This window comes from Dasypus novemcinctus, chromosome X (genome assembly GCF_030445035.2).
Source record: "Dasypus novemcinctus isolate mDasNov1 chromosome X, mDasNov1.1.hap2, whole genome shotgun sequence".
In the NCBI taxonomy this organism is placed as follows: Eukaryota; Metazoa; Chordata; class Mammalia; order Cingulata; family Dasypodidae; genus Dasypus; species Dasypus novemcinctus.
In genome coordinates this window covers 85,428,783-85,454,871 of record NC_080704.1, presented here as the reverse complement: position 1 = coordinate 85,454,871, position 26,089 = coordinate 85,428,783, and the positions used below count along the sequence as shown (strand labels likewise).

The 26,089-nt window shown below is 38.8% G+C and overlaps 1 protein-coding gene and 1 pseudogene across 2 annotated transcripts in view; both read left to right on the top strand.

Moving 5' to 3' along the window:
* Window positions 1–26,089, top strand: part of ZDHHC15 (zinc finger DHHC-type palmitoyltransferase 15) — a 324,251-nt gene that overhangs the window by 275,296 nt on the left and 22,866 nt on the right. The gene's annotated exons all lie outside the window — the stretch shown is intronic.
* Window positions 16,017–19,076, top strand: LOC131277184 (ubiquitin-associated domain-containing protein 2 pseudogene; annotated as a pseudogene).

The following is a 26,089-nucleotide window of genomic DNA, read 5'->3' as shown; positions in this document are numbered from 1 at the left end:
AACGCTTGCAGTGACCTGGAAGGCCTCCCATACCCCAACCTCAAGACATTAAGCTGGGATAAAACCCCTAGCTCACTGCAGATGACTAAGAGGGGAATGGATGTCTTCTTCTCTGTGAGCTGTTACAAAGAAAGAGGGAGGATAAGTTGGAGGTCTTCTCTTTGATGAATTCAACCAACAGAGTCTGCTTTGCATCTCAAGTCTGGCCAGACCAGAAACATGAGAAGGCAGGCATTGAAAAAAAGAACTCCTTGGAAAGGTTCTTTGATGATCCATCTGCTGGCCGGCCAAGAAATTGCAAGGAGAAAAACTGGTTTTAAGTCTCTCTTTACCCCATTCCTGGGAGAAAAAAATATGTTTCCCATTAGTGAGTCCCTAACCCAAGTTTGAGAACTTAAGCTGGGCAATTTCAAAGACTTAGAATAAGGAATAAGTTAAAACAAAAAACAAAGAAGAGCTGTGCCTAATCAAAAAAATTAGGCAAGAGAAAAATTGACCATCAGAGTAAATTCACCATCATATTCAGTTGACTAGATGTCAGCAAAAAAGTACAAGCCATACAAGAAAAGAAGATATAGCTCAGCCAAAAGCTCAAAGCAAATATCCTGAATAGACACAGTATTTAAGACAACTAATCAGTGATAATCACACAAAGCTAATAAACTAATTCAAAGAATTGAAAGAATATATGACAAAATAGATTAAAGGATATTAAGAAGATACTGGGTAAGCATAAAGAACAATTTGAAAGTCTGCAAAAAATGTAACAGAGCTTATGGGAATGAAACACATAGGTTTCGCACTTACATACGTCTCAGCAGGGTCTCAGAGAGGCAAAATAGATATAACCCCAGGTACTGAGGGCTACAGAGACACACAGGTCCTACAGTCATGACAGATCTGGAGTTCAGCACCTTGCCAGTAGGCCCTTCTCTGGAATTTGTGCTCCTGAGTGTGATGGAGTTGGACTCAGATGTGACCTCCCTATGCATGCCTCTTCTGTCACTTTTACTGAACCTGTGGTTGGCAGTGGGGTTGGTGTATGCTCAGGAGACTAGAATCTCTGGACTGTCTATGTACCAGCTGGACCCTGAACCTCAGCAGAGTTGCAGCACCTACTCTCTGGTTCAGTGGACTTAGCTAGGTAAGCTAACAGGGCGGTGAGGATGGTCAACCACCACAGCAGGGAACTGAGAGAGTCTACAGCTGCAAGCAGAAGAATTCCATCCATCAGCCATGTGGGATCTAAGCCCCCTCTCAATTTAGAGGTGGCATGGATATCACCATCACAGTGTCCTCAGGATGGAGGAATAAAATATGGATTAGTGTGGAGTTACTGGTATTCTACTATAGAATTATTGCGATTCTAGTAATGGAAGAAATTCTATCATTGATGTGGAGACAGTGGCCATAGGAGTTGCTGAAGGCAGGGAGAGGGAAAAAGAGGTGTGATATTGGGGCATTTGGGGGACTTAGAGTTGTCCTCAATGATATTGCAGGGGCAGATGCAGGACATTATATATCCTGCCATAACCCACTAAATGAACTGGGAGAGAGTCTAAACTACAACATAAACTGTAATCCTTGCTGTATAGCAGTGCTCCAAAATGTACTCATCAAATGCAGTGAATGTACCACACTAATGATAGAAGTTGTCGATGTGGGAAAAGTGTGGGGTGTGGGGAGTGGGGTATATGGGAACCTCATATTTTTTTACTGTAACATTTTGTGTGATCTATGTATCTTTAAAAAAAGATAATAAAAAATAAAATAAAATAAATACATTAGGAGAAGCAGATGTGGCTCAAATAATTGAGCTCCCACTAACCACATGGGAAGTCCCAGGTTCAGTGCCCAGTGTCTCCTAAAGAAGATGAGCAAGACAGCAAGCTGACATGACAGGAAGGTGCAGTGAGCTGATGCAAGAAGATGAAACAAGAGACATGAGGAAAACACAATGAGAGATACAAGAAAGCAGGGAGCAGAGGTGGCCCAGATGATTAGGCACCTCCCTCCTATATCAGAAGTCCTGGGTTCAGTTCCCAGTGCCTCCTGAAAAGAAGACCAATATGCAACAGCAGACATAGCAAATGCAAACAACAAGGGGGTGGGCAGAAATAAATAAAAAATATTTATAAAGAATTATATATTTATAGTATTAAAAATAAAATATGTTGATATTTGTGGCTGTCTGTGATTATTTTTAAAATACATAAAAGGGACATTGGATTTGTCCTGCATGACATTGCAGTAACAGATTCAAGCCATTGTATATTTTGTCATAACTTGCAAAATTGTGTGAGACAAAGTGTAAACTATGATGTAAACTGTGGTCCATGGTTAGAAGAAATGCGTCAATATGTGTTCAATTGAAACAAATGTACTGAAGGATGTTTTTAATATGGGAAAATGTGGGAGGAGGAGGTAGTGGGAGGGAGTGGGCCTATGGTAATCCCTTATGTTTTTTATGTAACATTTATGTAATCTAAGGCTTCTTTAAAAATAAAAAGTAATTATTTAAAAAAATAAATTAGAAACACAGTGAACCCAGAGGTAGATGAGAATTGTGGTTAATAGTACAAATCGAAAAATATCCTTCTGTGTACTAGAATGGAAGTATGTCATTATTGTAGGGTGGTGGGAATATGGAGAAGCATGGGTTAAAATACAATTAATGTAACCTATGGACTATAATTAAGAGCAATATTGTAATGTTCTTGCATCAATGCCAAAGATATACGGTGTTAATAATATCAGGTTATGGAAAAAATATGCCAAATGTATGCTAAGAACCATAGTTAGTTATAATAGTCTTATGATATCTCATAATCTTTAAAAAATGTTCCACCACAATATGGGGTATGGATGAAAGGGTGTTGGATGGGAATTCTACACATGTGCATGATTGTTTTGTAAGTTCAAAACTTCTGTAATAAAAATATATTAAAAATACATTAGAGGCACATAACAAATTTCAGTTGCTCAAAGACAGAATTAGTGATTTCTAGGACAGAACATCTGAACTGGAAAAGATAGAACAAGAAGAGAGGAGAATGGAAAAAAATGGAAAAGGGTCTTCATCATTGAATGACAATGTGAAACAAGCATACTCATTATTGGTGTCCCAGAAGGATAAGAGAATAGAAAAGGGATAGAAAGAATATTTGAGGAAATAATGACTGAAAACTTCCCAACCCTTATGAAGGATATAAATATCAATATCCAAAAAGGACAATGCACCCCAAACAGAATAAATCTGAATAGACTTACTCTGATACACCTACTATGCGGAATGACAAATATGAGAGATAAAGATGGGATTCTGAAAGCAGCAAGAGAAAAGCAAAGCATTGCATACAAGGGAAACTCAATAAAGATTAAGGGCCAGCTTTTATTAGAAATCATGGCTGCAAGAAGTGGTATGATGTATTTAAGGTACTGAAAGAGAAAATCTACCAGTCAAGAATTCTTTATCTGGCCAAACTGTCTTTCAAAAATATCGGTGAGTTTAAAGGCATCACAGACAAAGAAACTGAGAGTATGTTCCAAAAAGACCAAAATTACAATAGATAACTAAAAGAAGTGCTGCAGCCTGAAAGAAAAAAACAAGGGTGAGAGACTTGGAGAAGAGTGTAGAAATTAAGATTTTTAGGAAGAGTAAATAAAAAGGTAAAAAGACAGACAACACTAAGATAAGACAACAGAAAGCCAGAGGACAAAATGGATGAACTAAGTCATGCCTTTACAGTAATAACATTGAATGTTAATGACTTGAAATCCCCAATCAAAAGACATAGACAAATAGAATGGATTTTAAAAAATGAGCCATATATAGGTTGTCTGCAGGAGTCTCACTTTAGACATAAGGACACAACCAGGTTGAAAGTGAAAGGTTGGAGAAAGGTACTCCATGCAAATAGTAACAACAACAACAAAAAAAGCTATAGTAGTCATATTAGTATTGAACAAAATGCAAAGCTGTTTTAAGAGAAGAAGAGAATCATTTTCATTTTGTATTAATAAAAAGTACAATTCACAAGAAGAAATAACTATAATAAATATTTATGCCCCTAACCTGGGTGCCCCAAGGTGCATAAACCATGCACTGGCAAAAGTAAAGGGAAAAATTGATGTCTCTACAATAACAGTTGGAGACTTGAATATACCACTCTCAGTACTGGAAAGGACATCTGGACAGAGGATAAACAGAGATCTTGAATAATATGGTAAATGAACTAGACCTATCAGACATTTATAGAGCATTACACCCCCAAACAGCAGGATATACATTCTTTATAAATACTCATGGGTCCTTTTCCAAGATAGAAACTATGTGGGGTCACAAGACAAGACTCAATAAATTTAAAAACATTAAAATTATACAAAACACTTTCCCTGATCATAATTAAATGAAGCTGGAAATCAATAATGGAAAGAAAAATGAAAAATATATGGACATTAATCAGCACACTTTTAAATAATCAATGGGTCAAAGAGGAAATTGCAAGATAATTCAGTAACTATCTTGAAACAAGTGAAAATAATAGCACAACATAGCAAAACCTATGAAATACCACAAAGGCAGTGCTGAGAGGGAATTTTATAGCCCCAAATGCTTACATTAAAAAAGAAGATAGAGTTAAAATTGAAGATCTAACTGTACACATTGAGCAAGTAGGAAAAAACAGCAAACTCATGCCAAAATAATCTGAAGGAAATAAATAGTAAAGAACAGAGCAGAAATAAATGAAATCAAGAACAAAAAAATAGAATCAACAAAACCAAAAGTTGGTTCTTGAAGATCAACAACAACAACAACAAAAACCCATAGCTAGACTAATAAAAGAAGAGACAGTGCAAATGAAATAAAAAATGTAAAGGGGGACATTACCACTGACCCTGCAGAAAGAGAAATCATAAGAGGATACTATGACCAACTGCACACCAAAAAACTAGACAGTGTAGATGAGATGGAAGAATTTCTAGAAATATATGAACAACATACACTGGCCCTAGTAGAAATAAAAGACCTCAACAAACAAATCGCAAGTAAAGAGATTGAAACAGTCACCAAAACCCCTGAAATATGAAAATTCCAGGAGTAGATGGCCTCACAGGTGAATTCTACCGATCAAACCTGATCTAATACCAACATTGCTCAAGCACTTTCAAGAAACCGAACAGAAAAGAACACTACCAAACTCATTCTAGGAAGCTAACATCACCCTAATACCAAAACCAGAAAAAAGATTCTATGAAAAATGAAAGTTAAAGACCAATATATCTAATGAATATAGATGCAAAAATCCTCAACAAAATACTTGTAAATTGAATCCAAAAGCACACTAAAGGAATTATATACCACAATCAAGTGGGTTTTATCCCAGGTATGCAAGGGTGGTTCAACACAAGCAAATCATTTAGTGTAATAAACCACATTGAGAAATTGAAGAAAAATCACATGAACATCTAGATTGATGCAGAGAGGGCATTTGATGAAATACAACACACTTCTTGATAAAAATACCCAAAATATAGGAATAGAAGGAAGCTTTTTAAATATGGTAAAGTACATATATGAAAAACATACAGCTAGCATTGCACGCAATGTGAAAAAAACTGAAAGCTTTCCTGCTGATATCAGGAACAAGATAAGGATGCTCTCTATCACCAGTTTTATTCAATATTATGCTAGAAATTCTAGCTAGAGCAATTAGTCTAAATAAAGAAAAAAAGTTACCCAAATAGTTAAGGAAGAGGTAAAATTTTCAGTATTTGTTGATGATATGATCCTATATCTATAAAGGACTGAAAAATCCACAAAAAAAAAAAGCTACTAGAACTCAGAGAGGGGTTAAGTTAAGTGGCAGGATACAGATTAATATGCAAATATCAATAGCATTGCTATACACTACTGATGAGAAATTTGAGGATAAAATCAGAAAATAATTCCATGTATAATAGCAACTAAAATAATCAATATTTAAGAATGCCTTTTCTGGCCCTTAATAGCAAGTAACATCTTAAAGATGCTGAAAAAATTTGGAGGACTCTCACTTCCAGACTTTATATTATATTACTTAGGTACAGTGGTAAAAAAAAAAAAAAACAGCATGGTCCTGGCATAAAGATAGATATGTAGACCAATGGAACCATATTGAATGTTCAAAAACAGCCCCTCATATCTATTGTTAAGTGATTTTTGAAAAGCCGTCAAGACCACCCAGGTGGATCAGAATAGTCTATTCAGCAAATGGTGCTGGGAGAACTGGATATCCATAGCTAAAAGAAAAAAAGAGGACCACTATCTCACATCTTATGCAAAAATTAACTCAAAATGGACCAAAGACCTAAATCTAAATGCTAGAACCATAATACTCATAGAAGACAATGTAGGGAAACATCTTTAAGACCTGGTGGTAGGTGGTGGATTCTTAATGCTCACACCGAAAGCACAAGAAACAAAAGGGAAAAAAATGGATAAATGGGACCTCCTCAAACTTAAATACTTGTATGCTTCAAAGTCTTTTGTCAAGGTGAAAAGGCATCCTACTCAATGGAAGGAAATATTTGGAAACCAGATATCTGAAAAGGGTTTGATTTGCATTCTGTATAAAGAAATCATACAACTCAGCAATAAAAGAGTAAGCAATCCAATTAAAAATGGGCAAAAATCTTAAAGAGACATTTTTCCAAAGATGATATATGAATGGCAACAAAACACATGAAAAAATGTTCAATATCATAATATCATTAGCTATTAGGGAGATGCAAATCAAAACTACAATGAGACATCAACTCACACCTCATAAAATGTCCATTATTTTAAAAAATACTGAAAGCTACAAGTGCTGGAGAAGATGTGGAGAAATAGGAACACTCCTCTACTGGTGAGAATGTAGAATGGTACAACCTCTGTGGAAGACAGTTTGGTTGTTCCTCAGGAAACTAAATATAGAACTCCTGTATGATCCCCCAATCCTTCCACTAGAAATCTACCTTCATATCGGTGGCCAAGTTGTTTTTGACATGGTGGCAAAGGCCACTCAATTGAGAAAAAATACTCTCTTCAACAAATGGTGCAGAGAAAACTGCATCTCCTTTTGCAAAAACAGGGAGGAGGATCCCTACCTCATAATGTATATAAAAATAAATTCAAAGTTAGTCAAAGACCAAAATATAATAGCTACAACTCTCAGATTCCTAGAAGAAATCATAGGGACATATCTTAAGGACCTTTCATTAGGAAATGTTTTCTTAGATTTTACACCCAAAGCACAAGCAACAAAAGAAAAAATATAAACGGGATCTCATCAAAATTAAAAACTTTTGGTCCTCAAAGAACTTTATCACGGGCATGAAAAGTTATCCTATTCAATGTGAGGAAGTATCTGGGAAACACATGTTTGATTAAGGGTTAATATTCAGAATATAATTTTGAAAACCATCCAAATTAACAAAAAGAGAAACAACTAATTAAAAAATGTGCAAAAGACCTGAAGAGACATTTCTCCATGGAAGATATACAAATTGCCAGAAAGCACATGAAAAGATGCTCAACATCATTAGCCATTAGGGAAACTTAACTCAAAACCACAATGAGATAAGATGTCTCACCCATTAGGATGTCTGCTATTTTAAAAATGGTAAATTAGAAGTGGAGAGGATGTGGAGAAGTAAGAACATTTCATTCATTTCTGGTGGAAATGTAACCTCATACAGCCACTGTGGAAGATAATTTGGTGGTTCCTCAGAAAGCTAAGTATAGAAATATCATTTGGCCAGGCAATCCTACTAGTCAGTAAATACCCAAAAGAACTGAGAGCAGGATCTTGAGCAGACATTTGCACACTGATGTTCATAGAACCATTATTCACAATTTCTACAACATGGAAGCAACAGAAGTGTCCTTCAGCCTATGAATGGATAAATGAACTGTCATGTACACGCTAATGGAATATTATTCAGCCATAAAAGGGAATAAAGTCCTGATACATGTGACAACATGAATCAACCTTGAAGATATCATGTTGAATGAAATATGCCAGACACATAGGACAAATATTGTATGATCTCACTTATTTGAAATAATTAGAATAAGAAAACTCATAGATAAAAATATACAATATGGGTTACCAGGGGATGGGTTTGGGATAGGCAATGAGAAGTTAAAGCTTAAAATGTACAGGGTTCCAGTTTAGAATTATGGAAATGTTTTGGTAATGGACGGTGGTGATGATAGTACATTTTTTAACAAATCAATTTTATTGATACATATTAATAAAGCATAAATCCATCCAAAGTTTATAAACAATGGTATATGGTATAATCTCATAGTTATACATTCATCACTTCAATCATTATTTGAGCATTTTCATTATTCCAATAATAAACAGCTCATCACCTCTTAATCACTCTATGCTTCTCCCACCATATGTAGCTGCAGTTGTTTCTCTCTAGTTAATTTCTGTATATATTTTGTAAAAACAGTCTTATGTATGCAAAAGAAATATTTATATTTCATGTGAAGTTTCACTATGTTATGCTGTCCCATGTTATGTGAGTCCTTAGACTTTCCCTTTCAACCACTGTTATACTCATATAATAGCTCTGCTAGTCACAAACATCATGATGTGCTCTCATGATTTACATTTCATTTCTAAAGATTTATAAACAACCTATTTACCAATTCTGCACAGATTAAACATAAGCTTTCCATTATCTACACTCATGCTATTATATTTTACGGTGACCTGTATTCTAATTATTAACTCCATGATTTTCCACAATATATTTATATCATAATTGCACAATCGAATAGTATTTGTCCTTTTGTGTCTGGCTTGCTTCACTCAACATAATGTTCTCCATGTTCATCCATGTTGCCATATATTTCATGACTTCATTTCTTCTTACAACTACATAATATTCCATCGTGTGTATATACCAGTTTGTTTATCCTTTCATTGACTAATGGACACCTGGGTTGTTTCAATCATTCGGCAATTGTGAATAATGCCTCTGTGAACATTGGTGTCTAGATGTCTGTTCATTTCACTGTTCTCATATCTTCTGGGTACATACCTAGTAGTGGTATTGCCAGGTCACATAGCAAGTGTATATTCACCTTCTTTAGGAACTGCCAAACAGTCCTCCACAGTGCCTGTACCATTCTACATTCCCACCAACAGTGAATAGAAGTTCCTATCTCACATCCTCTCCAACATCTATATTTCTAACCTTTTAGTAGTGGCCATTCTAATAGATATGAAATTATATCTCATTGTAGTTTTTATTTTCATTTCCCTAATCACTAGAGCTGCTGAACATTTTTTTCATGTAATTTTTCACCATTTGTATTTCTTCTTTGGACAATTGTCTGTTCAAGTCTTTTGCCGATTTTTTAATTGGGAAGTTTGTCTTTTTTATGGTTGAATTGTAATTATCTCTTTATGTACCATGGATATTAAACTCTTATCAGATATGTGATTTCCGAATATTTTTCAATCAGCTGACTTTTAACCCTTTTGAAAAGTCCTTTAAGGTGCAAAAGTTTTTAATTTTGAGGAGATCCCATTTATCCATTTTTTCTTTTATTGCTAATGTTTTGGGTGTAAAGTTAAAGAAACTGCCTACCATAAGACCTGGAAGATGTTTTCCTATATTTACTTCTAGGAGTTTTATGGCTGTTGCTTTTAGATTTAGGTCCTTGATGTATTTGGAGTTAAATTTTATATAAGATTAGAGACAGAGTTTCTCTTTCTTTCTTTTGGAAATGGCTGCCAGTTCTTCCAGCACCCTTTGTTGAATAGACTCTTCAGGCCCAGCTGGAAGGGCTTGACAGCCTTGGCAAAAATCACTTGACCAGAGATGTGAGGGTCTATTCCTAAATTGTTGATTCAGTATCATTGGTCAATCCGTCTGTTTTTATGCCAGAAACATGCTGGGTTTTTTGTTTGTTTGTGTTTACCACTGTAGATAAGTAATTTGCTTTAAAGTCAGGAAATGAGGGTTCTCCAAATTCGTTCTTCTTTTAAAGACATTTTTGACTATTTAGGGCTACCTACCCTCTGAAAAGTGAAAATTAGTTTTTCCATTTCTTTAAAAAGCTTTTAGAATTTTATTAGGAGTTCCCTATCAGCACTGCTTTTGCTACCTACCATATGTTTGGTTTGTTCTGTTTTTGTTTGCATTAATCTTGAGGTATTTACTGAATTTTCCTACAATTTCTTCTTTGACCCACTTATCGTTTGAGTGTATCATTTAACCTCCATAAATTTGTGCATTTTCCAGCCCTCTACCTGTTACTGATTTTCATCATTACATTAGTATCAGAGAAAGTGCTTGGTTAACATCAGTCATTTTAAATTTATTGAGACCAGATTTGTCATCCAACATGTGGCCTATCCTGAATAATGACCCATGAGCACTTTAGAATATGTATCCTGCTGTTGTGGGGTGCATTGTTCTGTATGTTAGATCTAGTTCATTTATCAAATTGTTTGGTTCTCTATTTCCTTATTGATCTTCTCTCTAGATCTTCTATATATTGATTTGAGTGGTATATTGAAGTCTACTACTATTGTAGAGACGTCTATTTCTCCTTTCAGTTTTGCCATTGTTTACTTTATGTATTTTGGGGCACTGGTTAGATGCATAAATATTTACAATTTTTTTTCTTCCTCAAGGATTTTCCCTTATATTAATATATAGTTTCCTTTGTTTCTAATAGCAGCTTTGCTTTTAAAATATAATTTGTCTGATATTAGCATAGCTACTCCAGCTTTTTGTTGTTGTTGTTGTTGTTATGGCATGCATAGAATAACTTTTTCTAGGCTTTTGCTTTCAACCTACTTATATTCTTGGATCTAAGGTGAGTGTCTTGTAGAGAGCACATAGATGTCTCATATTTTTTATCCATTCAACCAGTTTGTGAGTTTTTGGGGTTTTTTTATGTTTGTTTGTTTTTTGAGGTACCAGGACTGGGGATTGAATCTGGGACCTCATATGGGCAGGCAGCACTCAACCACTGAGCCACATCAGCTCCCTTGAGTTGATTTTTCATTTGTTTGCTTGTTGTTTTTTTTATTTGATAAGGCACCAGGAATGAACCCAGGACCTCCAATGTGGGATGCAGGCACTGAACAGCTTGAACCACATCCAATCCCCAAGTCTGTGTTTTTCAATTGGGAAGTGTAATCCATTAACATTCAATGTTTAGTTATTACTGTTAAAGTAGTACTCTAGGCATTTTATCCTTTGGTTTTACATGTCATATCTTATTTATAATATTCTTTTTAAACTTTTATTACTTTTAGTGGTAATTTTAATTTTATACTCTCTTCCGAAGCACTCTTTCCTGTCTTTTCCTTTCAGCCTGCAGATCTCCCTTTAATATTTCTTGCAGGATAAGTCCTTTGACAACCAGCTCAGTTTCTGTTTATCTGTGAATACCTGAAACTCTTCCTCACTATTGAAGGAAAATTTTGCCAGATATAGGATTGCTGGCTGGGAGCTTTTCTCTCATTATCTTAAATATAGCATACCACTGCCTTCTCACCTCCATGATTTCTAATGGGAAAACAGCAGTTAATCTTATTAGGCATCCCTTGTATGTGACGAATCACTTTTCACTTGCTGCTTTTAGAATTCTCTCTTTATCTTTGCCATTTGACATTCTAATTAGTATGTATATCAGGAAAGGTCTCTTCAGATTTATCCTGTTTGAAGTATGTTGCATTTCTTGGACATGGATATCTATGTCTTTCAAAGTAGTTGGTGTACAAGATAGTGGAATAGGGAAACAACAGGCTGCACTCTTCCTCTAGAAACTGAGAAGGTAGGCAGGCTTACCAAGCATAAGGGTAGCTGGGGTGTCATGGGGGCAATAGAAGAAGTCGGCTAGAGAAAGGGGGGCCCATTTGGCATCAGGGAGAAGGGGAGCTGACCAGCTGGCCTAGGAGGAGAGGTAAACTTCCCAGCCATTGTTGGGGGAAAGGGAGTCATGCAGCCAGCTCTGACAGAGAGGGGAGCTGCTGAGGAGTGATCTCACAGGAAGGTCTGTGCTCAGCCTACTTAGGGTAGGGGGAGCAGGCCAGCCAAAGGCAGACTTGAGGGAACTTAGCCAGAGGTTTTTTAAAAATTTCTCTCTGTTTTTTCCTATTTCCTTTTGTTTTCTATTTTTTCCTTCATCTGGTTACTGGTGGAGAGGCTTGGGTGATTTGTGGTACAAGCAGCCATAGAGAAGTAGAGTCACCAGTAGAGTCAGTGGTGACCTGAGAGTGAAGCCTGTTTTTATTTTTTTTGTTTTGTTTTGTTTTTCTCTCTTTCTCACTTCACCCAGATACCTGCAGAGAGATGGTTGTGGGTTGATCAGTTGGCCAAAACAGGAAGCCTGAGAGGAGGAGCCTAACCAGACCTGGTTGTCTGAAAGGGAGACCCAGTTTTCTGTTTTGTTTTGTTTTGTGTATTTGTTCTTCTCCTCTTCCTTAATATCTTTCCTTCTTATCCTGATTTTCTTTTCTTTCTTCTTTTCCCATTTCTCTTGCCTTTTATTTTCACATTTTCTTTTTTCCTCCCTTTTTATCTTTTTTATTTCTATTTTGCCCTGTTTATTCTTTTTTCTCTTTCCTCTTTTTAGTTTTTGTTGGATTTTTCCCCCCTCTTCTCCCTTTCTTTCTGCCTTTCCCTGTTTTGTTTTTCCTTTTCTATTCTCACTTATCTGGTCTTTTATTTCTTCCCTTTTCTTTTTTTCATCTTTTAACATCTTTATTTCTGTTTACTATTTCCCCTCTTATGTATTTTTTACATCATTTATTTTATTATTTTTTCTTCCCATATTTTTTCTTCTCCTTTACTTTTTTCTCTTCTTTTTTTCCCTTTTTTTGTGGATCTGTTTTTCCATTGAATATAGGCAACTACAAGGATATAGAATAAGGGGAACCAAGTGATAAAGAGGACAACCCAAAACAAAAAAAAAGTTGGTAAAAATAGAACAGGGCATCAGGGAACCAAATGATGGCAAGAGATGTGAAAACACACATGTCATGAGTGTCTCAGAAGGACAAGAGAAGGGAAAAGGGATAGAAGGAATATTTGAGGAAATAATGGTAGAAAACTTCAAAAATCTATTGAAGGGCATAGATATCCACATCAAAGAAGCACAACATACTCCAACATGAATAAATCCAAATTGATCTACCCCAAGACACATGCTAATCAGTGTATGACATACCAAAGATAAAAAAGGAATTCTGACAGCAGCAAGAGAAAAGTGACTCTTGACATACAAGGGATACCCAATAAAATTAAATGCTGATTTCTCATGAAACACCATGGAAGGGAAGCAAGAAGACAGTGGATGTATTTTTTTTTAAACTCATTATTTATTTGAAAAAAAATTTTAAATTTGGGAAAGAAGTAGCAATAACTGACACATATATTTATTTAACTTTTTTTACTAAGCCCCAAGTAGAATAGTCCCCATTCCTTCTACCAAGAACCCCTTATTATTGAAAGATTTGTCTAAAACTTAATCAGCTCAAGTTTCAATTAAGAAATCTAAAACTGTCATTTGGAGCTTCTAATCAGCATGAGATAACCTAGTTAACAACCTTGAAGTGATATGTGAGTAAAAACAACTTTTAAAGACTTTATTTAATGTAGACATTCTAATTGAGATCTATTCAATTTTTTTAGCAGCAAAAGTAGGTGAATAAGTATTGTAACCTTTGTCTTGGGTTCACTGGCCTCAGGCTGGGAATCCAAGTGTATATGCCAGACACCGTATATACACACACAAATGAGTCATAAGGATTAAGTGTAATAGGTAAAGGACATACCACTCTAAATATTCAAAAGGGAATAGTGCGTGCTTCTCATGGGCTTCAATGCTGCAAGGGGCAGAGATACAAATCACTGAACCATGGGCGAGAACCAAGTAAGGGTGGAATTGAGAGAAAAAGTATAGAGCCCTGGGAAGGCAGAAGGGAGGAGCTGGGAGGCTTCATGGACCAGGTGGCATGTGAGCTAGACTAGGGACCATGGGTAGGATATCACTGCATGTAGGAAGGTGCCTTCAAGAATGGAGGAAATAAGGCAAGGCACCCACAGAAGTGTAGCCCATTCAGAAGACAATGGGGTGTTTGTTTTGAGTTGAGGGATGTAATCTAATGGGATTATACAAAGCAAAAGCAAAAACCTTATCCAACTAGGGACAAGAACAATGCTGTTCTGTATTTCTCAACAGTAATTCAACAGAGAACCTGAGAGGGCCTGTGAAATAAAAAGAGGGTAAGACAGGTCCCAAATGCTGAGACTTGGCATGCTTTCTGTGGCTGTGAGAGAGTTGAGGGCCACCCTGCTGCCCAACCCCCAGCCTGAGGCCCCAGTCCATTGGAACCAATGCCATCCATTAGCAGGACCTTGTTTAATGGAAATTGCCTCTGAGCAGTCTCACTCCAGCCACAATCCTGCATGTGATCTTTGAGGATCAATCATAGGCATTTACAGAGGCTTTGCCAAGCAAGCTTCATGGAGGAAAGCTGTTCTTCCCACACCGGACTTGAAGCATAGCTGGTACACTGCAGTGTCTGAAAGGAGTTGAAGTTGAGGACTCATGTCCCTGGCTGGCCACGTTCTTGGGCATGACTGCATTCCTAGCCCAGACGCCTCCATTCAGAGCAGCCCTCAGCCAGGGCCTCCCAGGGGCCTCTGCTGAGACCTTCATAAGGTGATGGGGAGTGGGGGCAAGTTGAAGATACTCTTCTTTGTTCTGACTCAGTACTCAGTACTTTCCACTCCTAATCCTTCCTCCTCTCCCTCCCCTCTGGGTGCATAAAATTGCTGGAATCTTTTGTTTGGGGCTCCCTCAGCAGCAAGACAATCCCCATGTCTATGCTGATCCATATAACCCTGGCCCAATGCTTATTCAGAGGAAAAACTGAACACTGGGCAAGCTGGTGCTTTCTCCTGTCTAGCCTCTTGCTTGTACTATCTCAGGAAGTGATGATAGGTTTAACTGTTACTTTCATTGTGGCATGTTCTCTTAACCACCTCGACACTGGCATCTGAGCTCTCTCTACTCAGTTCAGCTCTTGACAAACTGGCACAGAGACCACAGTGGAGGATTAAACACAATGCCACTGTGGAAGAACAAAAGGCCTGAAAGTCCAAGGGGCACTTCACCAATGCAGTGCTGGTGGAGTCCATGGGGCACTCTCAGACAGTGATAGTGGATCCTTCTGCAAGAGTTTGAATGTTCTGTGGAGCACTTTGCCTGTGGATCTTGGGAGGTGCTAGTGGAAGCTGCAGGGCATTCTTGGTGAATGCCAGCAGATTGTTTCCAAATCTATTTAGTTTGGAGGGATACTGCTCTTTAGCCCGACTCCCCAGCAAAGCTCACGCAATGAGTCAGATTACAGAGCCAAAAGGGCGGTCCAAAGAAAGTTTGCAAAGTAATTCCCTATTAACTACTTAAGGAACCAGGGGCAGGGGAGGGGGAGGAGACAGACTTTTTTTTTTTTTAAAGTGTGATGGGGATCCAAGCCTGACAGGAATTAAGGCAGTGGATTTAAATAGTGAAGTAAAACAACTTCCAGCCAAGAGTTTTGTATCTGGCAAGGCTCTCTTTAAAAAATGAGTGAAACATCCCCAAATCCTCAAGAGTGAGGAATGAACAAACAGGTGGGTAATGCAACTATGGACTTAAGTAGACTTATGATTACTCTAGCAATGAAAGAACTTTTATCATTGATATAAATGGAGTGGCTACCGGAGGTTTTGAGGGGAGGGAGAATAGGTGTGACATGGGGTACTTTGGGGATATTGTACTGCACAAGGTGCAATGACAGATACAGGCCATTATGCATCTGTACAAACCTATAAAATTGTGCAGTGCAAAGTGTAAAATATAATGTAAACTTAGTCCATGTTAGTAGCAATGCCTAAATGTGTGTTCATTAATTGTAACAAATGTACTACACTAATGAAAGATGCTGTGATGTTGTTAATGGGGGGGGGGAGTGTGGAAGGAGGAGGGGGTGGGGTATATGGAAATCCCCTATATTTTTATGTAACATTTATGTAATCTAAAGCTTCTTTAAAAATAAAAAATTACCTCAAAAACTGAAGGAAAATTAGTGTGAGTTTAAGATAGTCTTAGATAAACAAAGGCTGAGGAAGGAGTACATCACACTATGCCTGGCCTACAAGCAATGCTAAAGGCAGTTCTTCAAACTGAAATGAAAGGTCACTAAACAGTGGTTCAAAGCAGCATAAAGAAATAAAGACCTGCAGGAAAGGTAATAATTTGGGTAATTAAAAGTGTATTATTGTATTGTTCTACTTAGTATGTAACTGTACTTCTTACTTCCTGCAGGGGCTAAAAAATGCAGAAAAAGGAATGATAAATCTATATTTTTAGACATGCAATATACAAAGTTATAGTGGTAACAAGTGCAAAAGTAATTGTGGGGGCAGAGCAATATAGGAAAACGTATGTGCAAGCTATAGAAGTCAAGTTGGTATTATCCAAATATAATGGTTATATATTTAGGTTGTTAAATTTTACCCCTATGGAGGAAAGCAGATGACAATTATATCCAGATAGAAATGAGAAGCACTTGATATGGTACACCCCCAAGAAAGCAAAATAATATAAAAGTAAGCTTTAACAGAAATGAGGAGGAATAAAAACGTATAAGACTTACCAAAGCTAAATATCAAAATGGCTGAAGAAAGACCTTTATTATCAGTAACATCTTTAGATGTAAATGGGTTAAACTCTCCAGTCAAAAGGCAGAGATTGGCAGAATGAATAAAACAGCATGACCCAACTGTATGCTGTCTGCAATAGACTCACGTTATAGTTAAAGATACAAGTAGGTTGATGGTGAAATAATGGAAAAAATATACCATGCTAGTAATAACCAAAAAAAGAGCTGGAGTGCTTTTACTAATATTGGATAAAATAAAGTTTAAGTCAAAAACAGTTATGAAGGACAAAAAATGTTCATTACATGCTGATAAAGGGAATGATTCAAAAGGAAGATGTAACAATTATAAATATATATGCCCTTAATAACAGAACCCCAAAACATACGAAGCAAATACTGACAGATTTGAAGGGAAAAAATGATTCTACATAATAGTAGATGACTTTAACACACCCTTATCAATAATGGATAGAATATCTAGACAGAAGTTCAATAAAGAATTACGGGACTTGAATAATACACTAAACCAACTAGAAGCAACAAACATATCATAACTCAACAAAATCAGAATACCCATACTTCTCGAATGCACATGGATCATTCTACAGGATCGACTATGTTTTAGGCCACAAAACAAGCCCCAGTAAATTCAAATATATTGAAATCATAAAATGTATATTCTCCATCCACAACCAAATGAAGTTAGAAATCAATAACAGAGGGAGAAATGGAAAATTCATGAATTTGTGGAAATTAAAAAATGTACTCTTAATCAACCAATAGGTTAAAGAGGAAATCAGAAGTGAAATTATGGACTATCTTGAGGAAAATGATAATGAAATTATAGCATACCAAAACTTATGGGATGCAGTGAAGGCAGGTGCTGAGAGGGAAATTTATAGCTTTAAATGCTTACATTAAAACAATAAAAAAGGAAAACGTATTCAAATGAGAAACCTAGCCTTGAAACTGGAAGAACTAGAAAAGGCAGATAAAATTAAACCCATGCAAGCAGAAAGAAGGATATAAAGAATATAGTGGACATAAATGAAATAGACAACAAAAAACAAGAGAGAATCTACAAAACTACCCCCCCCCCCCCGTAATTAGGGCTTGGTGCCCATCAGGTCCATGTTCACCAGCTCTAGTGAGCTTTACAAGACATCTCTGTCCTAGAGTCTTTTACTGGTCCCCAGTGCCATGTCCAATTTACTGCCCCATCTCCTGCCTCAGTGTCAGAAGTTCTTTGAATATGATGCCCAAGCAGTCAAGAACGACTTCCAGATTTGGAGATTGATGTTTGGAAGAATAATTTGCCTAGATTTGAAAGATAGTTTCTGAAGTAGTCTTCTTATTTTAATTTTAGGGTATTTGAAAGTAAATATGGCAGTAGAAAATTTGCATCATATTTGCTGGGTTCCTGGGTTTTTTCAGCCTTGTTTGATTTTATCTTCATTGAAGCTATGCAATAATCATTTGGTATCACTGCAACCAGTACTTTGCCTTCTGGATTCCTGGCAACTGTGTTTGCTCTGCTTGTTCCATTTTACTGTTCTATTCCAAGAGTCTAAGTGGCACAAATTCTGGGCCAGTTTTCCATCACAAACAAGACACTGAGTTATATATTGGGGCTACAGCTTTTCACCTCTAGCTTCTACATCTGATTTGTAGCCATAAGTGGATTTATTTCTGGTTTCTGATACAAAAGCCATGTGCTAGTAGATTATCAAGTGCTCTGCATCCCCTGCTAGATGGCAAAGTTATTTTATTGGACACTTGAACCCATCTTCTTATCTTCAGAACCCACCAGTGAAGCCAGCATTGGTATGGCAACAACAATAGACATCCAGAGACAACAAAAATGGAGAGCTGTTTGATCATCAGCTGATGTTCTTTCAGTTTGCACAAATAAGGTAACAAAGTTGGCGGCAGGGAAAAATGATCAGTTAGAATCATCTTTTTCCTCTATCATGGTTAGACTAATGTGTCAACTTGGCCAGGTAATGGTGCCCAGTTGTTTGATCAAGGAAGCACTGGGCTAATTATAACACAAGGACATTTCATGAACTTCAATCATCAGTGAATTGATTGCATAAATGGCTGATTATATCTACAATTAACCAAGGAGTTGCCATCAGCAGTGAGTGAAGTCTTATCCAATCAGTTGAAAGCCTTACAAGAGGAAATTATTTCAACATTCAGAGAGAGAATTCCCTCCTCCACCTCGGACAACCAACGTCTCCTGGGAACTCAACAAGGACTTTAGTCAGAGCCCCTGGTTTGCAGCCTGCCCTGTGGAATTTGGACTTGTGCATCCCAATGGTCATGTAAGAGAGTTTTATAAAAATCTCATACTATTTACAGATATCTCCTGTTGATACTATTTCCCTAGAGAACCCTGACTAATAGAACTTGGTACCAAAAGTGGGGTGGTTCTTGAGAAACAGAATCTTAAAACTGGGTCTTCTAAAGTGCTTCAGGCATTTTTGCAATTGGCTCTCTACTATGATTGGATTCAAGGGGACTAATGACTCCCTTTCCAACAATCAAGAGGCCACTGAGAGTGGTGTAAGTTGGCAATAGAGATATTCAAAAGATCACCACTGGATTCAACTACTTCTATACTTATAAGAGCTAAGGATCTGGGTGAGAATGTTTTCAACGTCTTAACAGAGCTTGGTGGAGTCAAAAGGTACAATGATGTTTGCTGGCTGTTCCTAAATACTCTGGATAGAGTTACAAAAGAAAGGGATGAGCTAAGGCTTCAACTTTGCAACTTAAATGCCACCTGTTTAGAATGCTCGGAGGGGAGGGTCTGATGCAGGACGGGCTCCTGGGCAATGTCTAAATGCTCATTCTGCCAGAGTGGGTGACACCATGGGGTAGAATCCCAAGTAGTGAGAGTGGGGGTGGACCCACATCCTGGGGAGGACTAATGCCATCAAATAGAGGGAACTGTATCCCTCGAGAGAAAGGGTGGCTCCCAGGGCTTTGGGGCAGTCGAGCAAGTTAGGCCCTGAACACTATTCCATCTATCTCTGGAAGTGGCTCCTTGGGAAACGGAGGTTGGCTGTCACTGTGGGCACCAAGGTGGAAGGGGAAAATGGACGTTAAATGTGTGGAACCAAGGTAAATGGGGGGTAAGAGAGGAGTTTCGTGAGAGTACACAAGGATGGATATAAAACATGTAATATTACACCATAACATATAGGAGATGACAGAATGATAATGTAAACCATAATGTAAAACATAGGATAACTAAGAATGTAAAAAACTGTGTATCCTAAAGTATGCACCACAATGTAAGCACAGATGTCACCTTGTTAGAAAGCTATTGTCTTAGACGCTGTACATCACGTTAAGTAAATATGATGTGAATAGGGTGTAAGGGTATCGCTGTGGAAGGGAAAAGGTTTTGTGGTGGATGTATGGGAGTGCTGTATATTATATATATGCATTGCTGTGGTCTAGGGCTCCTGTGAAGAGAAGCTCAATAATTAGGAGGGGAAAAAAAAAAAAAAGAAAAAGATAGGATGTAGAATTTTTTCCATTCAACACGTATTCTTTTTTTTTTTTTAATTTTTTTATTTTTTATTGACTTTGTAATAATATTACATTAAAAATATATATGTGAGGTCCCATTCAACCCCACCCCCCCACCCCCCCTCTCCGCCCCCCCAACAACACTCGTTCCCATCATCATGACACATCCATTGGATTTGGTAAGTACATCTTTGGGCACCTCTGCACCTCATATACATTGGTTAACACGTATTCTTTATCTAACCTTTAAACCCATCGCTATATGCCATTCCCTAGTAAGGGACACTGACATTATATTGGGCTTCAAATTTCGGGGAGTTCTGGATCACAGAGTGTTTCAACAATGGCAATGGAGGGATACTGGCATAGGATACCATTGACAGGTGATATATGGCTGACAGGGAGCTGTACAGGACATATGTCCAGGGTGCATGGTAATGTTTGGATATACTCATAGTGGCAACAATTAAAAACCACAGCAGGGGGGGTACTGGGTTCCTGGCCAGTGGTGCTCTGTCGTGGTCCCTAGGGGAGCAGTGACAGTCTCCCAGGTGCAGCGGCGGGGACCGGGAGGGAGTGAGGGTTCAACAGTGAGCCCCTGACACTAATGACTATGCTTGTGAGCTGATAAGCCTAAAATAAGAACAAGGCCTAGAGCAGCATTGTGCCTGGGAATTTCCTCCTGTCAGCCTTCATGTTACTCAAATGTGGCCAGTCTCGAAGCCAAACTCAGCATGTAAATGCAATGCCTTCCCCCCAGCGTGGGACATGACACCCGGGGATGAGCCTCCCTGGCACCGAGGGACCACTACCAACTACCAACTGATGATGCAACTGGAAAATGACCTTATACGGAAAGGTTCAATGCGGATCAGCAGAATATCCCTGTCTACATAAAATAACATGACTTTAAAATGCTGTTTGACCTAATGGAAGGGGGAAATGGAAAGGAGAAATGAGTTTATATAGCTACGAGTCTCTAAAAAAGAGTCTGGAGGCTGGCAGAAGGATTGCCCTTATGCACAACTGAGCAGAGTCAGAGAGACAGATAAAGCAGATACAACCCCCAGATATTGGTTCCTTTGAGGGCTAAAGAGACCCATGGGAGTTATGGTCATGGCCAATGGGGTTAACTACCAGGTCAGAGGGCCCCTCTTTGGAAATGGTGTTTATGTGTGATGAATCTGGACTCAGATGGGATCTCTCTTCATAAGACTTTCATGCTAATGTGCTGGAGGTGCAGTTAGTGTTGGAGTTTAAGATATATTTAGGGGATTTGAATCTCTGGACTGACAATGTGATAGCCAGGTCCTGAGCCTCAACAGACTCCAGCACCTACAATCTGATTTATTGGACTTACCACACTCAGCTAAGATGGAGTTGAAGAAGGACAACCACCACACCATGGAGCCTAGAGTGATTACAACTGAAAGTGGGAGGATTACATCCAGCATCCATGTGGAATCTGAGCCTCCTCTTGACATAGAGGTGCAATGGACACAACCAATCCAATGTCCACATAGAAGAGGTGGCATTGGATTGGGAAAAGTCGACAGGGTGGCTGATGGGTATGGGGAAATACAGGAAGAGAAGAAAGGTGGAGGCATCTTTGGGACATGGAGCTGCCCTGGATGGTGCTTCAGGGGCAATCACCGGGCATTGTAAATCCTCACAGGGCCCACTGGATGGAATGGGGGAGAGTATGGGCCATGATGTGGACCACTGACCATGAGGTGCAGAGGTACCCAAAGATGTACTTACCAAATGAAATGGATGTGTCATGATGATGGGAACGAGGGTTGCTGGGGGGGGGGGGGGAGAGGTGGGGTGGGGGGGTGGGATTGAATGGGACCTCATATATATATTTTTAATGTAATATTATTACAAAGTCAATAAAATAAAAAAAATAAAAATAAATGCCACATGAATGGTATGAAAATTTCTATGTGTGCTCTGATAGAAAATCTTGTTTCCTGAAGTCACGAACTTGAGATCACTGAAAAACAGACTCAGAGTCTCATTATACAATTAGCAGAGTTACAACAGAAACTAAAATCTACACTTCACAGAGTGTCTGCTGTTAAAATGAGGGCATTGATTGGGAAAGAGTGGAACCCTGAGGATTGAAATAGAAACTTATGGTTTGGTGATGATATTGGTGGGGACAGTGAAACCCTAAATTCTGCTGAGACCTTGCCAGATAAACCTGCAATGATCTGCCCTGTGGAGACCACACTACATCAAGCTTGTATCCGCCAGCCTCCAACCTGCCTTAGTGAGTCCAGACCTCCTCCAAGCCCTTAGGCAGGTACCAGCCAAACTCCAGTCTGCACTGTTCAACCTTCACTCTGCCATTCAACCCCTGTCTGAATAGATTAATCCTGTTCTACCAGACAGAAATGCAAAGAAATCCCTGAGGTCAGTAGCTTGCAGGACATTTCTAATCCTTGTTATCCCCCACCACAACCCCTCTTCTCTTCAAGGACTATTAGACTAAAATCACAACAAGCCCCCAAAGGCAAAGCACAAAGTATGACCCATGAGCAAGTACACTATACTCTAAAAGAGCTGCATGAGTTTTTCCTATTTATATAGATAGGTATCAGAGGAATATGTGTTGGAATAGACATTAAGAGTATGGGATAATCTAGGAAGAAATATAACATTGTATCAGGCTGAATTTTTTAATGTGGACTGACTAAGCAGAAATTCTGGATTCAGTGCTGTAGCTGGAGGGGTTAGAATGCACTCTAACAGTTTGGGTGGCTGACAAAAACATGGGCCAAATGATGGCCTAGAATGTCAGAGGTCCAGTTACCCGATTTTCCCTGATACCCTGTAGAAGAGGACATTCAAAAGCTTAGAGATATTGGGATGCTAGAGTGGATTTACCATTTAAGACCTGCCAACCCAACTCAGGAATGTCCAGAGGACACACCTTTAACCAGGACTGTGAGGAATAAATTTGTAAGACTAACTCTATCTTCCCTAAAGAGTTCAGTGATTGCTCTTCTCTGTAGTCCAGATATTACTGTGGAAACTGCTGTCATGGAACTAGAATCCTTATACATTATCAGGATGATCAGATCTTGGGCTGGTAAAAGCCAAGTACCAACAGTTAATCATCAAAGACAAGATGGGCATGACTACCACAATGAAAGACAGACCCAAGCAGCACTCAGTAGAGTCTGAGTCCCATAGAGATATGGTGTTGGCTAATAGATCATGAGGTACCCAGAAGTGAAATAGTTAGGCAGTCTAGTAAATTCCTACTTGATCTGTATAAGCAGAAGAATTCTAGACCAAGTGAACAAAACTCTATCTTGAATTACAGAAACAAAATCATCACCCCTTAATTCCCAGACTTGAGACAATTTACTGACCCAGAGCACTGTCTGGTCTCAGGGGTACATCATATCTCCAGCCCTATGTCATAATATTGTCTGCAGTGAACTTGATGTCCCTCCCTCCCACAAGACTTCACACTGGTCCTTTATATTGATGATGTCATGTTGATTGGACCTAGTGAGCAAGAAGTAGCAATTGGTAAGGCATTTGCATGAGACAGGATGGGAGAGAAATGAAAAAAAAAATACAGGGGTTTTCCACCTTGGTGAAATTTCTAGGTGTCCAATGATGTGGGATATGTAAAGATATCCCTTCTAAAGTGAAAAATAAACTGTTGCATTTGGCCCCCTCTATAACCAAAAAAGAGGCTCAACACCTTTGTTGGTCTTTTGTGATTTTTGAGACAACACATTCCTCATTTAGGTGTGCTACTCTGACCCATTACCAAGTGACCAGAAATGCTGCTAGTTTAGACTGGGGACCAGAACAAGAGGAGGCTCTGTGACAGGTCCAGGCTGTTGTGAAAGCTGCCTTGTGACTTGGGTCATATGATCCAGTAGATCCAATGGTGTTGGAAGTGTTAGTGGCAAATAAAGATGCTGTCTGAAGCCCTTGGCAGGGCCCTATAAGAGAATCACAATGCAGACCCTTAGGATTTTGGAGCAAAGCCCTAACACCCTCTGCAGATAACTACTTTACGTTTGAGAAACAGCTTTTGACCTGCTACTGGACTTTAGTAGAGACAATGCATAACCATCGGCCACTAAGTTACCATGAGACCTGAGTTTCCTATCATGAACTCGCTATTGTCTGACCCACCAAACCATAAAGTTGAGTATGCACAGCAGCACTCCATTATAGTGGAAGTGGTATATATGAGATAAGGCTCAAGCACGTACTGAGGGCAAAAGTTACACGAGGAAGTAGCCCAAATGCCCATAGTCACCACTCCTGCCATGCTATCTTCTCTTTCCCAGCCCACAATTACGGTCTCTTGAAAAATTCCTTACAATCACTTGACTGAGGAACAGAAAACTCGGCCTGGTTTACAGATGGATCTGCACGATATGCAATTACCACCTGAAAGTGAACAACTGCAGCACTGTAGCCCCTTTCTAGTACATCCCTGAAGGACAGTGATGAGAGTAAATTCTCCCAATGCACCTGGTTGTTAAATTTGCTTGGATGAATAAATGGCCAAAGGTGCATGTTTACACTGATTCATGGGCTGTTGACAATGGTTTCCCTGGATGGTCAGGAACTTGGAAGGAACATGATTGGAAAATTGGTGACAAAGAGGTCTGGGGGAAGAGGTATATGGATAGACCTTTCTGAGTGGGCAAAGACATGAAAATGTTTGTGTTCCATGTGAATGCTCACCAGAGGGTGACTTCAGCAGAGGAAGATTTTAATAATCAAGTGAATAAGATAACCTACTCTATGGCTAGAGTTCAGCCTCTTTCTTCAGCCACTCCTGTCACTGCCCAACAGGCTCTTGAAGAAAGTGGCCGTGGAGGTAGGGATGGAGGGGAACATGGACTTTCCCTCACCGAGGCTGACTTGTCTACAGCCACTGCTGTGTTCCCTATCTACCAGCAGCAGGGACCCACACTCAGCCCTCAATATGGCATCATTTTCTGAGGTCATCAGCCTGCTACCTCATGGCAGGTTTATTACATTGAACCACTTCCATCATGGAAAGGGCAGCAATTTGTTTTAACTGGAATAGACATATACTCTGGATATGAGTTTACCTTCCCTGAATGCAATGCTTCTTCCAAAACTGTGACCCATAGATGTTCCGATGTTTTATCCACTGCCATGGCATGCTACACAGCATTGTTTTTAGTCAAGGAATCCACTTCATAGCAAATGATGTGCAGAAATGGGCACATGCTCATGATATTCACTGGTCTTTCCATGTTCCCCATCATCCTGAAGCAGTTGGATTGATAGAATTGTGGAATGGCCTTTTGATGACTCACAGTGTCATCTAGGTGGCAATACCTTGCAGGGCCAGGGAAGTGTTCCCAAGGAGGCTGTGTATGCTCTAAATCAGCATCCACTCTATGGTACTGCTTTTCCCATAGCCAGGATTCACAGGTCCAGGAATCAAAGGGTGGAAATAGGAGTAGTGCCATTCATTATTACCTCTAGTGATCCACTAGGAAAATTTTTGCTTCCTGCCCCTGCAACTTTAAGCTCTGCTGATCTACAGGTCTTAGTTCTAAATGGAAGAGTGCTTCCACCAGGGAACACAACTGTTTCCATTGAAGTGGAAGTTAAGACTGCTGCCTGGCCACTTTGCGCTCTTCATACATCTGAATCAGCAGGCAAAGAAAAGGAACTACTGTACTGGCTGGGGTGATTGATCCTGAGTATCAAGGGGAAATAGTACTGCACCTATGTAAAGGAGGCGAAGAAGAGTTTATCCTCTAGGGTGTCTCTTAGTACTACAATACTCTGTGATTAGAGTCAATGGA